The following is a 15,431-nucleotide window of genomic DNA, read 5'->3' on the forward strand; positions in this document are numbered from 1 at the left end:
CTGACCACAACAAGGGACGTTTGGGGGAGGGGGGGTGCAACTGTGAAGCACTGGCTGGCCCTGGGAAGCTGGAAACAAAACTGAGTGAATTATGCTTGCATGCTGTTTTTCTTACTGGGGCAGATAATGGGCCCCCAGTAACAAAACCTGCCCCTACCCTTCCAGCCTCCCTGGGAAACTCCTGATGCCCGGTACAGCCAGTCTGCTGGAGTACACTCAGAGCAGGCTGAAATAACATGCATCTCAAAACTAAGACAATGTTTAAATATTTTTTACGTGGAAAATAAAGTGATAGAGAATTTCAAACTTTGGCAGAAGGCTCAAAGGACTTAGCAGCAGACACTGGTTTGAAGACATTTTAACCTGTTCTCCAGACTCTTATGTTTTTTGCTGATTTTGCCAGCTTGCATCCACCTCTCCACTCCATGCTTTACTTTTAACCTAATCTCGCCCCAACCTATTACCTGCTCTTGCTGGTTCAGTCTCCTCTTGTATCCACTTCACACCGGCATAATCTCCTGTTCAGCTCTTATTTCTCCCTTAGCATCTTATCGTCTCTCGCTGATTCTGCCACACTTATGTTAATTTTTCTCCTCAATGCTCTATTATTATTATTATTAGGGAGTTTTGTAAAGCGCCTGATTTACGCCCAAGGCGTGTTCCCGCGCTGTGGTGGGTAGGGTGACCGTGTAGCAGCCCAACAGTAGTTAGCGTTTGAAGAGATGAGTCTTAAGTTTTCGCCTAAACAGGGTTTCCGAAAACTCCATGCGAAGTTCCATCGGCAGGTCATTCCACCGCTTAGCGGCCAGGTATCTGAATGATCTACCCCCCATGCGTGTTTTCTTTATTTTGGGGATTTTCAGAAGACCTGTGCAAGACGAGCGCAAGCTCCTGGTGGGCTCATACCAGGTGACCAGACTTTGTAATGGGGCAGGGGCTTTTCCTCTCAGAACGCGGTGGCATGTGGCCAAAGCCCTGAATTCCACCCTACTCCTGACCGGAAGCCAGTGCAACTCCTGGAGCGCTGCCCTGGAGGGAGATCTTCTAGGAAGCCTCAAAACAAGGCGAGCGGTAGCATTCTGCAACACCTGGAGGCAGTTTAAAACCTTTTCCGTTGCCCCCAGATACAGCAGATTGCTATAGTCCATGCGAGATGTGACTAACGCATGCACCAGCGTCCGGCGAGCAGCAATGGGTAGGAAATCCAAGATCTTCCTCATGGTTTTTAGAATGCCGAAGCATGTCCCCACCACTCGACTAACCTGGGAGTCAAAAGTAAGATCCTCATCTAGCCATACACCCAGGTTCTTTGCTTCATGACATGGAGCAGGTACCTCTCCCAGGCAGGGTGGCCACCATGCCGACGACCAGACAGGTGGACCCCCCCCCACCACGAGCACCTCGGTCTTGCTGCCATTAAGTTTTAGGCAGTTGGCGGACATCCAGGCTGCCAGTTCTTGCATGCAGACTCTGAACTTGTCCGCCATTAGACCAGGTGCGCGTGAGAGGGATACCACCAGCTGAGTGTCGTCAGCATAGGACACAAGACGTAGTCCATGGCCTTCAACAATGGTCGCCAGCGGAGAGACATAAAGATTGAACAGGGTAGGGCTCAGGGACGAGCCCTGCGGCACGCCCTGGCCCAACCCGAACTCCCTAGAGTAGCACTCTCCCTGGCGAACTTGGAAACACCTGCCTGTCAAGAATGACCGGATCCATCCAAGCGCACCTCCTACCTCTAGTCCTTAATGCTCATCTTTCTAACCAGCCTTTCACCTTCTCCTTCTCCAGCCTCAACTGTTTTCACTGGTTATATTCCCTTTACATTAACCTCTCCCTTTTTACACCAGCCTCTTCTTGGTAGTTCTGCCCCTCTTGTATCAGCATTTTCCTTCCATATGCTGTTCTTTATCACTCTTCTCCCCCTAGCCTCTTACCTTGCTTCAGCAGGTCTCCTCCTTTACATCCATCTCTTCCTTTCTACCTCCCCACTCCTAATTTTTTTGATATTTTTGCCTGGGTTCTGCCCCTCCTAACATTAGTCTCTTGTGTATTGTATTATAGATGGGAAAGCCAATGAAAACTCGAATCAGAGGCCTGTCTCTGCTAAGCTCAATGTGCTCTTGGTACCTTGATCCCAAAATGCGCTGAGCTTTCACAGGAGGCGATGTGGCCTAGTGGCTACAGCTGCCCACCATCCATCATGTTAAGCCAAGCTTGAATCCCAAGCTCGGCTCAGCAGTCTGTGAATCCAGGCAGATCTCTATGCTGGAAAAAGAATTGACGTAGTCTGAGTCTGTAGTAATTTACTCTTATGTCCATGGCCAAGGTTCGTGCCAAGTAAAACTGCAGAAAATACAATATGGACCCTGCCTGTCATCCAGGCTCTACTCTCATCCTCCAATAACTAAAGATGAATTATGATGCTTTAATGTCATAAATGGATACCCTGAAGAGGCTGAATTGCCCAATGTGAAAATGGATAAATCCTGCTTTCCCTGCTTGACCAAATTATGTGATCCTAGGCACATGCTTTATTTCACCAACCTCCATTTTGTTCATTATCACACATCAAAGCATGTGGAATAAATGTGTCCGGAGCCGGACGTGCATGCACTGTTATTGGCTGGGATGCATAACTATGGGAAGGGGGGCACCCAAATGCTGACCTGTGGCCTCGCACCGTCTATGTGTACAGTGAGAAGAAGTTACACGTTGTAATACCTGGAGTGACCCAGAGGAATGTTCATCTAATTTATTCAATTAGATACCTGTCATGAGAGTGTCGGGTGGGTTGATCGAGGGTGGTGGGAGGGTTTGAACATGCCGGGGTTGTTTCGTTGCGACAGTTACGATCGCCACAAAATGTAAATTTAATATGGTGATGCAAATATATGTTTTAAGCAGGCACATACATGATTTACTCTGCTTTCCGGGACTTGGAAATTTATGTACCTGCTTTAACCACTATGCTAATAAACAGATTTTCAAAAAAAAATAAAAATAAATCACACATCAAAGCACTTTGAAATATGTGCCGTATGGGTGTGTGCCGTACAACACCGCTGCTGCAATGTGAGGAGCATTATTCGGGTCTCTAGAGAGACCAGGGTGGATAGCACCCTTGCCCCAGTTAGAGCCCTGACTTTGGAGGACAAAGGGCATTTGAGCCCCACAGAAGGCCAGTTGGCCGGGGGTCAGTGTTGGTAGGGCGCAAGGCCCTAATGTGATGCCTATTGCATAATGTGTTTATGCCTACAGAGATTGCAAAATGTGCTTATGCCTACAGAGATTGCATAATGTGTTGATGCTTATATTTTATGCATAATATATTTTATGCCAAAAGTGATGCAGACATAATGCGTTTATGTTGCTAATGCAAATGCTGAGCACAGAATGTTGCCAGTAGTTACCGGTTGTGTTTATATTTGCTACCTGTGTTTTGTGATGGTTTTGACAGTGGCCCAATTGGCCCTGTCATTTTTATAATCCCCTGTAAATTATTACCTGGTGCCAGTTGGCACGGTGTATATGTGTGATTATGATTCTAATGTGTTCTGGATACTACAAAGGCTATTTTTTATATAACCTTGTGTGGAGTTTCTTCTGTGGTGTGCCTAGTGTGCTGCTGTTGTGTGAGTGTGTTGGGCAAACGCTTTGCACATTGCCTCTGGGATAAGCCTGACTGCTCATGCCAAGCTACCAAGGGGGGAAGCAGGGGTTATCTTCTTCGTGTAACTCCCTTGCCCTTACTCGAGTGGTGGTTTCTGCCTGGCTTAGGCGCAAGCCCTAGCCAACCAGAAATCCCATTTCTAACAGCACTAATACCATTCTCATCAAAGCGGGCAGGAATGTTTTCTAAGTTCATGTTAAAAAACACGCACTTTTAATAAATACATCTCAATACAGTAATATAATCTCATGTACTAAGGTAAAATGATTCTGTGTATTAATGGCATATGCGTTTTTTTATTGTGATGACATTATCTCCCTGTTCTTTATCCTAGGTGATGGGACATGTTTCTTTTATTGTGAGCCCTGCAGGACACCCTGCTTTTCATTCATACCATACAGTGGCGGGGCTCACTTCATATCTAAGGGCGCATTACGTGTCTATCAAATTGCTGTTTTCATGCAGATGCAGCAATTAGATTTTCTGAAGGTCTTTTAGCCCAGGGCTGCGAGGCCCAGGGGATGAGGGGACACCCTCACTGCCTCCCCTGGACCTTGCGTGCGTGCTGCGTCTCTGCTGCTCCCCGGTACCTCATAACACTGGAGTATTTTGAAATGGAGTGATCTGGTGCGTGGCTCCTTAGTTGTGAGGAGGAGAGAGGCCCTGGGCAGCTGCCAACACTGCCCATGCGTAGCGCTGGCAGTGCCTACGCTGGTGCACTTGTGGCTTCCTAGCACCAACGCAGGCACCCGTAGGCCATGGTGCAAGTGTGTCTGTTGTGGGTAGGATTGTTTTTGTGGAGGAAGTAATTCCTTCCGGCACAAAAACAATCCTTTGAGGCTTATTCCTATTTGTGTCCTGCAGAATGTAGCACACATGCAAAGAGGAAGTAACAAAGAGAAATAAAGATATTTCTCCTTGTTATGCCTGCCTCTGGTACAATATATTGGCACAAGCCCAGCTTTACAGAGTTTAGTAATTATGGGTTTCCATCAAAATTCGTGGGTTGCTACATGCTGCGTGGCACCCCGCCACGTTTGGAGGTGGATTGCCCCTTGGCGGTGGAGGAAGTTTCCTTCAAATACTTAGGAATTCAGATCACCCGCGATCACGTGACCTTTCAGGAACTGAATCTGAAACCACTGCTCGACAGACTGAAAGCGGACGTGCGCCACTGGAAGACACTCCCGCTGACGTTATTGGGCAGAGCGGCGCTTTTCAAAATGATGGCGCTGCCCCGGTTCCTCTATGTTTTGGAGAATACACCAACACTAGTTCCGCCTTCCTTCTTCAAACAGGTATCGGGGCAACTGTCGGGACTGTTGTGGGGAGATAGTCCGGCAAGGATAGCACAGGTGAAACTGATTAGAGATTGGTACAGCGGAGGGATTGCACTCCCGAACCTGGAATTATACTATTGGGCGGCTCACCTCAAGGTGATTAACCAATGGTTGCACGCACCGCAGGAGGACCCGGCGTACTTAGCGGACAGACGGCAGCTCGGCATTAACACACTTCTGGCCCCGCTCTACAACAAAGGCCTAATGGCAAAACTGGTTGGCCCAACTAAGCACACCGTAACGCTCTGGCATAAGGCTCAATCCCGACTGAAGTGGGGGGGGGTGATTACACAACTCACACCCTTGTGGGATTCTAGGGTGCTGGGAAACTTGAGACGTAGTAAAGGATTTGACCGCTGGGACGCTATAGGGATTTCCACGGTAGGAGATCTATGGACAAAGGAGGGGGTGGTTCCATTTGCTACTCTGAGAGAACAGTATGAACTGCACACCACTGAGACATACCGATACATACAGATTAGACACGCATTAATGGGCGCACTGACACCAGGTACTCAAGTCCCGGAATCGGCCCCTTTAGAGGACCGACTACTCACTGATTTCATGGAAGCTAGCGCTACATCCCTCACGTATCGTAAGTTAGTGAATAATTTGCCTGATCCATTACAGAAATTGAAAGAGAAATGGGAGGAGGATGTAGGTGCACTGGACGAGGGGGAATGGAATGCCGCACTGGCATTGCCTAGGGAGGCGGGTATATCAGCAAGGTTCCGATTAGTGCAGGTCAAGGTATTGCACCGAGTGTACTACACACGCACTACACTACACAAAATTCAGAGGGCAGATCACCCATATTGTCTACGGAACTGTGGGGAGGAGGGGACGCTGTTCCATACCCTTTGGTCATGTCCGACTATACTAGACTACTGGAAACGTGTGGCACGCACGATCGCCCAGACGCTACAGCTCCCGTTCACTCCTGACCCTAGAATTTGCTTGTTGAATGTGTGGGGCCCGAACGACCTGACGTCATACGGGCGGAAATGGGTGGTCATAGGGGTGATGTTAGCGAAGCGAGACATTGCGCAAAGATGGGGGGCAACAGAGACACCGACATTGGCTCAGTGGTGCAAGAATATGGATATGCTCATGATGGTGGAACGGGCAGTGTATCAACAGAGGGCTAATCCACGTAAATGGAACAAACTATGGTTGCCGTGGAATGCCTACAGGGGGGAGCCTTGTGCACCTCTACAGGAAGAAGAAGATGTAGATAGTTCGGAGGAGGAGGAAGATGTAGCATAAAATTGGGACTGCGGGTGGGATGGGGTGGCAGGGGCGCGGATTGCCTAGATACTGTCTTGCCCTCCTGGCGTAAGGGATGTTAAGGATATGTGTGGGGGTTGAGGACCGACAGCCTGCCTGGCACAACTAGGAAGTTTACATATTCCTATCATGCTTCTGTGAGATCAGGATATACACCTGAATGTTGTTTGTTGTTTAATGTTAAGGAAAAGAAATGTTGCGATTCAAACTGAATGTGGCGGAATGTTGACGCCAAGTATCTGAATGCTTGAACCAGTACATGTGCTGATATGGTGCAACAATAAAAATTTTAACAAAAAAAAAAAAAATTCGTGGGTTGAATACGCTGGAACGCCCATGCTTCATTAATGGAACTGCTCCCCAATGCAATGTAATGCAAGTCAGCTTTGTGCGCTGCATTTCATTACTATTTTTTACTAAGTGGAAGAATCAGGAGTATTAGTTGATCATAATTATAATCCTTGTCAGCATGAACCACAAAGTCCCTAAATGAACCTGTTCATTACCCTCTGGTAGCTTGGCACAAAAGCATTCTGGCTTAATTTAGGGGCAAAGTGTAAAGTATTCATGCAGCACTCAAAGACTAATAAAGTGAAAACACAACACAAGAAACATTTCAAATCAAGTTAGAAAAATAGAATACATTTTAATTACTAACATTATACCAAAATGACAAATATCCAATAAATAGCACCGGAGATGTGAATCTTTGAAAGTTTGAATTAAAATGGCACCAAAAACACAAAGCGCCAGCCATTGGTATCTGGTCACGCAAGCCTGGGAGAAAGTAAAAAAATGCAGTCACTCTTCCCCCTCTGTAATCCCAAGCCCATCTGCGCCTTTTCATCAGCCAGAAGAATGTATACCTTGCCCCAGCATGATCCTCAAGGGCCCAACCTATGTCTCCTCTCTGTCTCACCTTTCTCAAGTGTATAGATATCACATGGGTCAGATTCAAAACAAGCAGAGCTCAGACTGACCAAACCACCAGCCTGAGTGAGATGCTCCTGGCAGTCAGTGTCTAGAAATCATGCAGCCAAATGAAGCAGATCAAAAAACAAACTGAAATAATGCTCTGTGGCAGACTCTCCACTAATCTGCTATCCTTCCAATGGACCTACTCATGAGCCAACAACCCCATCAACGACAGTAGAACACCCAGGACTAGGCAGGTACCACCAATCCATTATTATTGTTAGTATTAGTAGTAGTAGTAGTGTTATTATTGTTAATATTATTATCCCTAATTATATAGTAAACTCCACTATCTGGCAGGAGTCTATGCGATTTAATCGTGATAATTATTATCCAACTCAATGGTACACACTTTATCGACCTAGGAAGGGTGAACGGCTGAGTGGCCCATGCCAAGATTTACACCGTGACCTCTCCCTTACCCGGGGATATCTACAATGCATGCATTAATCCGCTGCGTTGTTTTCAAGGCTTGGCAGGGGGGGGGGGTCATTTTCCTTAAACCTCTGGACCCAGATAAACACCTTTCTCTGCTTAACAATACCTACAACATTTCCGTGTGATTGTCACCTTTTCCTATCTCCCTTGGACTACTAAAACTCTTCTACTAAGTCCTGCTATTTACCTCCTGCTTGGGGCCCAGCATGAGTAAAATGCCACTGGCAGCCCACAGTGACTTTATATTTAGTCTCAGATTTCACTCGTACAAAACCTTTGAAATTCAGCAGTTATAGTTCAGTGAATATACTGAAAAAAACAAAGGTGACAGGGACATTATAGTTAGGCTCAGATTTCACTCATACAAAACCACTGAAATTCACACACCCACTTATTCACCCATACAGCCACTCAGACACCCATACAGCCACTCATACATACACCACTTAAGGAGAACATCTCCCTGTGCAGAAACCTGCCAACAAATTGCCCATCAACCATACTCGCATTTCAGTCCCCATACATTACACATATAGCAGGGCAGGGGAATATTATAGCTTTCCTTTCTAGTTTTATTTTTTTATGTACAGCTTAACGAAGCGATGTACAGGAAAAGGGTAGAGGATGTGGCAATGGCCAGATGTGGCAATGGCCCTGCTGACTTCGGAGCTGGGGAACCAGGTTCGAGTCTGGGCGTCGGCTCACCATCCTGCGATTCTGGGCAAATCACTTAATCTCCCTGTACCTATCATAAATAAATGTGTCCTTAACTAGCGCTCATGAAAAGTGCCGGTGTTGATGATTAAGTGCCGGTGCTGAGAACCGGAAACAACCGGCTCAAATTAAGCACTGGGTAACGCCTCTTGGAGCGAAGTGGGGCAATGCAGAGCTTCTCTATTCACATAGATAAAAGGGCACCTTTCCAACACAAAACACCTTTTGCTCTGGAAAGTAAATGCAAGACCTACCGCTGCTTTGTGTAACTTCGTGCCAGCACAAAATCTTAGTAAATCTGCCCCCACCTCTTCCCACGCACACACTACTTTGACGTTATTTCACCTATTGAGCTGTACTCCCTCAAATGTTGTGACTCCCACTGAAACTGCATCCACCATCTTAGGACGTCATTCACACAAGTACCCATTCCACACTGTGCTAAAAATCTACGTGTCTCACTGCGCTCACTCGCATGGCACTGGACATGTTCTCCTAGTACTACACTCACTCACCATGCACTGGTGTTATTCTCATGGCCCTGACATAAAATTTCACTCAATCTCCCTGGATTTACTCTACTGGTGATGCACATACTCTCCTCCTGCTAAACTTAGTCTGCCAGCACTACATTCACTCTCTTCACCTTTCCTAGCATTGTATTCACTCTTTGTAACTGCACCCAATATTAGAGGACTGCCCTCATTAACCCTATACTATACTCACTCTCCCTGCACAGCACTCACTCAGCTTTGGACGCAATTGCTCAAATTGTAGTCAGGTGTAGATTTACTATTGGTTAACACAAGTCCCAGCAATACACTAAGTGGTGTTTTGCGACACAAAGCCGCACAAATGGCAGGTTCAATCAACTTTCAAGCGAAAAAGGAAATTTTGAGTGGAAAGTGTAGCACCAAATGCCTTTGTGTTGTATAGCACCAAGGTTGCGCTAATTTCTGCAAAGCGAGCATAATGGGGCAGAACGAGCACAAACACCCATAACATTTCAAACCAAGAAAGATCCACTGAAGTTGCATAGCCCATTTTTGCACTGGTTCCTAGTGCCAAATGAAACCAGGTGTAAACAATGGACAACCACAATATCATGTGATGGTTCCAAGTGCTACAGGCAAGTTCTGGGAAATTACACAATTTACGGATTTTGGTTGATGGTGCATAAAAATGTATACTTATCTGTGCATGCATACAAATACAATGCAGGACACCGCTTACTGCTATTTCTGGCCTGGCATTTTTTGCACACCTCATTGTAAATATGTCACTGCACAATTATTTTTTTTCATTTTGTGTAAATCTGCGCTGTAGAATTTCACACAATTTTTAATACATATGGACCCGAGTTTCCTTTGACCGCACTCGCTTTCCTGGCATCGCAAACCATCCTATAGCTCTCCCACACTCTCTGGTCGTTACCTTGCTGGTCATGTATTTTCTTTCTTGAGATTTCACGTGCACCCTCGGAGTATCTGTTCGTCCTGAGAAGTGCTGGTACTCTCTCTTTTAAATGAAAAAGTGCAGTCCTCAGCATCTCATGGTGCCTGCCTGTTTGAAGTTATGTCCTGAATGCTGTGCTGCGTTGCATGAAAGGGAGAGAGCAGAAAAGTGTCACATGTACTAAGATGTGCCACTGTTATCCTTTATCCCTGCGCTGGTGCACTTTTGGCAGCCACAGACATCCTTTCACCTTATGCAAGGGTGTCTGTGTTCCCTAAAGCATAGGTTTTGTACTTTACAGAGTCCCTCCCGGTACAAAAAGTATGCTTTCCTCACTTTGTATGTGTGCCGTACAATGCAGCAAACATTCAAAGGAGGGAAAACAGGGAAAAATGAAAACATTTCTCCTTGTTGCACCTACCTCAAGGAGATGTAGGATTTTGACACAAACCCCTGTCTATGATTCTTTTTTTTTTTATTCCGAAATTCTTTATTGTATATAGAAAAATATAATTTTACATACAGGGAAGAGGCTTATACATGAGTGGAAGAAGAAAGAGAAAAGAAAATAGGCTGAAGAGGAGAAAGAAAGGAGGAAATAAGGAAAGAAAAGAAAAGGGGGGGGGGCGGTAGTCCGTACTCTTGATTGGTGTTCCATGGCATTTGTACGTCTCTGTGATCAATCATCTTGTGCCCCGCGCCGCCCCGGGGGGACAGTGGAGAGAGATATAGATAAAGTAGGAGATGTGCACGTTGTTCTGTTAGCACTAACCTATTTATAGTTAGATATTTGCATCAAAACCAGTTATGGAACGCCCCCTTGATGCAAAGTACCATCAGGCAGCTCGTTTCATAACTTTGCGTTACTTTGGGATACCATCTAATGCAAATCCAAATTTGCATTGGACAGTAAATCCTGCTTTAACACTTTGCATCAGGTTTGCATTACAAAAATAATGAATACCCAGGTCAAAATGTTCGTAAATCTGGGGTTAAGTTAATTAAGAACACTCAATAATCCTTATAGGTATCCCCAGCAGCTGCATGCATTAGGAGTATATTTGCAAAAGATTTGCAAGGCAATTGTGTGGTACAAACATTTTTGCTTTGTGCTTGCAAGCCTTTTTAGTGCATAGTAAATAGACACTACCGGGCAAATGTATGAGATTTTGGCACAGGACAGCGCAGCATGTTACCTTAATGCGCTGCCCTGCATCAAAGGGAAAGGGCAGGAATGCGCTGTATCTATGGCATACGGCGCATTCCTGCTCTCTGCCTGTGCTGGTGCCATTTCAGTAAAACACACAAGATGATTAACGGAATGTTGCACAATGGCAAAACATTCACCCCCAGTCACGGATCTGGTTTTAATCCATCGTTATTTTGCTCACCAAGCCACCCCAGTTCAGACATGGCCATATGCAAATCAGTCTTGACCCTGTGCCTCATGGGAACAGTCCAGACCGAACTGCCAAGCCATGTCTTCCCTGGACCGGAATCAAGCATCCTAGGACCGGTTTCTGGCTAATCAGCCATCATCAGCCAGGCTAGCTTGAATCCAGTGGCTTAGTGAGCATGGTGCAAGTGTGTCTGCATTGCATGCAGGATTGCTTTTGTGCCAGAAGGGGTACTTTCCTGCACAAAAATAATCCTGGGAGGCTTTTTCCTCTTTCTCTGCAGCAAACATAGTAAGAGGAAAAAACGAGGAGAAATAGTGATGTTTCTCCTTGTTGCACCCCCCTGGGTAGACGTAAGGTGTTAGCGCATCCACAGGTGTACACGGTCTTGTAAACCTGGGATGCCTCAAAATCCATGGGTGCTGTGGGGAAACACCCACTGCAACACCCAAGGCACGCCTCCTTAGTGCTGATTAAGGCAACACACCGATTTGCACTGCCTTGTTTTGCTCCATATTTATGAGGCCGTTCAAAGCCAGACACAGTGGCTTTGTGTGGCTTCATAAATATGATTTAACCCCTTCCATGTTGATGACGAGCTCAGCTCGTCATCAGCATTACCTACCCTGTGCGGATGACAAGGTGAACTCGTCACTCAACATGTTGATTTTGAAATTCCAGCGCACAGCGGGAAAACCACTAGCGTGGAAGTGGTTAATGGTTTGCGCCATCATTGAGTCACAACAAGTGATGCAACAGTGGCACAAGGGCCTATTAAATATGGGCCTACGTTTTACATTCCATTGCGCCACACCAGCCCAAATTGTAGTAAATATACCACAGACTCTGGGAATCATTAATGGGGTTTTGGCCTAGGGCAGCGCTGCGTTGACCTATTTCAAAGTAAAAGAGCAGGAATGCACCGTATTTATCCAATACCGTACATTCCTATCCTTTCCTCCTGAGCTGGCACCGTTACAGCAGCCTAGCGCCAATGCGGGCACCCTTGTGCCAAGGTGCAAGGATGCCTTTGTTGTCGATAGGATTGTTTTTGTACAGGAAGGGGCACCTAGTTGTACAAAAACAATTCTGGGAGGCGTTTATCCCTTTATATTGGTGTTGCAAAATGCAGCCCTCATCGAAAGAAGAAAAAACGTGTTATTTCTCCTTGTTGCGCCTCCCCTGGGGAGCCGTAAGGTTTTAGCGCTTCCACAGGTTTACATGGTATTGTAAATCTTAGAAGGCGTCAAAACCCATGGGAGTTGCATGGGAAACCCGGTGCAACGCCCATGGAACGCCTCCCTAGCGCAGAGCGAGGCAACGCAGCGATTTGCGCTGCCTTGCCATACTTCATATATATGAGGCCATTCAAAGCCAGGCAAAGTGACTTTGCGTGAACACATAAATATGATTTTGTAGTTTGCGCCACCCTAGCGTCACAATAAGTGACCTTCCAAGTGGCACAAGGGGCTTGTAAATATGCTCCTAAAAAAACTCCCACGTCAACAATTCCACACCACAGTGAATGCCTCTCATAAAAACAAATGTCTAGAAGATGTGTTCGGGGGAGGGGGATGAGAGGTGGGAGAGAAGAAAGGAAGTGGCCTAATGGCCAGAGCTGCCGGCCTTGGAGCTAGGGAACCAGGGGCCTCATTTATGAGAAATGACGCATCGCTGCGTGAAAGCAGCGATGCGTCACTTCTCAGTGCGCACTCCTTGCGACATTCCTGATGCGTCATATTTAATGTATGACGCATCATGTCGCAAGGAGTTACAGATACGTCAGTATTTCTGACGTATCTGTAAGCGCAAAAGTGACGCATTGCTGGAGTGTGTCACAAAAGTGACGCAACTCCAGCAATGCGTCCTTTCACATGGGGCAATCCCCATGTGAAAGGGCCTGCGTCAGTCTTACGCCTGCTGTGAGGCAGGCGCAAGATTTTGACGCAACGGCGTCCTAAAAGTGACGCAGTGAAATCTCATAGATTTCACTGCCTCACTTCTACGACCCTTCCTTGCGTCAATACGCCCCCCTTGCCAGGTATAATGTGGCGCATGGGTTTACAAAGTGACGCATCTACCTAGATGCGTCACTTTGTAAATATGGTGCAACAAGGCACATTATTTACGATGCTGGTGCGCCACAAAAAGTGACGCACCGGCGGCGTAAACGTGACGCAAGGCCTCATAAATGAGGCCCCTGGTTCGAGCTTGGGCTTCGACTCAACATCCTGTGATTCTGGAAAAATCACCTAATCTCCCTTTGCCTACCTAAAAAAAAAATGAATGTGTCCATGTGTAGTTTATTATGTGTAGATATATTGATTAGTCTGCTTGTATAGAGCAGAGCTACAAAATGAGTCTATCGGACTTAGACGTGTTTTATCAGCCTAAGAAAATGAGAAAATTAAGTCGGCGATGTGATCCTGCTAAATGAGCATGAGCCACCGAGCTGCATCGGAAAGTCGTCTGCGTTTTCATGCTCGAACCGAGCGAGCTAGAGAGAGATTCCTCTATACTTATTGCGCGCCTAGAAGCACACCTACAGGGCACTACCCGATAAGAGCAGAATACAAATGTGGCCAAGGTAATTCAAGTAATATTGTCAAAATAAAAGCACCTCTGTCGTAGTCGTAGTAGTAGAAGGCCGCGACGGGGATCAACTTGGCAATTAATTATGAATCGAGTCGAGACAATTGACCTTCAGTTTACAAAGCATAGTTTCTTTCTTTTTTAGATTCCAATTGATTGGTTACGTCAGAGACTTATGTGCAATTCGAAGCTGCGGTACCGAATACCGACTCCGACTTTCATCCTTCCGAGGAGATAAAATGCGCAAGGAGCGCACTTGCACCTAAACTGCGTCCGCGTGGAACAGACATTAGCCATCTTCTTCGGGCACAATCTTGATGGATAAAAGACAATGCGGCTCGCGGGGCTATTCAACGACTCTTTGTATAGCGCTTCCACTCAATGCGCTTTTTGAAACGCGGAACCTTACGTTTAATATTAATAAACAAAACTGAAATAGGAATGTATGTCATAAAACGTGGGAAAATGAAAGATAGGATTCGCACGCCGGACTTCGCACCTGAGGCACATCACATTTCCTGTCGGTATAGCACAGGTATTAGACATAGCTCCTCGAAGTGTCCGATTTTAACTCTAAGCGCTTTTGACTAGGACCACACAATTTGGTTAAGTGGGGAGCCGAGATTACTGCTCAAGACGTGTCTACGTTCAATGATTTAAAAAAAAACATATCTCCGCGAATTTAACATTCCCTTTGAGGAAAAGGAACCCCCGCCTGACCCAACCCTTTCCCGGGACTTTCTGTGGGTGCCACAGTGCCTGCTCTCCCCTGGGGTACTGCAGCCTCTCACCCCCTTACCTGTCGCTGATGAAGCCAGGGCCCTCTCGGAAAGACTGCGCACCTCTCGCCCTGCACCAGAGAAACGCGTATTTATACAAGACCTCTGCGCCGGCGGCTGACAAATATTTGAGGGCCATATTGTCAGAGCCGGCTTGGCAAACAGAGCCCGGGCTCGCTGTTTGCACCCAGCAACGGGGGAAGATGGGACGAGGCAGCGGCTGGGGGCGGGCGGCGTCCTCGCATTAATGGCCCCTCTCCGGGAGACACTCGAGTGTTGTTCCCAAACATTCAGCTGTTAAACCGGGAGCCGCAGATGCCGCCCCGGCCCCGGGCCCTTGTGGCGAGCAGGCTTATCGCCTCCCTGGGTTTCAGGCCCTATCTCCCTTGCTCAAATAGGCGGAAAATTAAATTTCATGCTATTTTGACTACTGGAGTAGGCATCTTGAAAAAGAACATACAGTAATGCTTATCAAACAGAGCTTGTGCAAACAGGACACCTGATCGTAATGGGCAAAGATGTCCACCGGGGAACCGGGCCTTGCCTGGTAGAATAACATTGTTCAGGTAAATACACACAGCAATGATTGGCAGCACATAGGGGAAGGGGTTCCACTAACTATTCCATCGGCAAAAATTCACGAATTTATACCACCTACAAACCATCCGTCCACAAACCACCTACCAACAAACACTCTGGGTGCATAACTATTCTTCTAAAAACCTTTCATTTACAATGTATCCCTCTATCCAAAAACCATCCATCTACACCCTGTCTGAAA

The sequence above is a fragment of the Lissotriton helveticus genome, chromosome 10 (genome assembly GCF_964261635.1).
Source record: "Lissotriton helveticus chromosome 10, aLisHel1.1, whole genome shotgun sequence".
Lineage (NCBI taxonomy): Eukaryota > Metazoa > Chordata > Amphibia > Caudata > Salamandridae > Lissotriton > Lissotriton helveticus.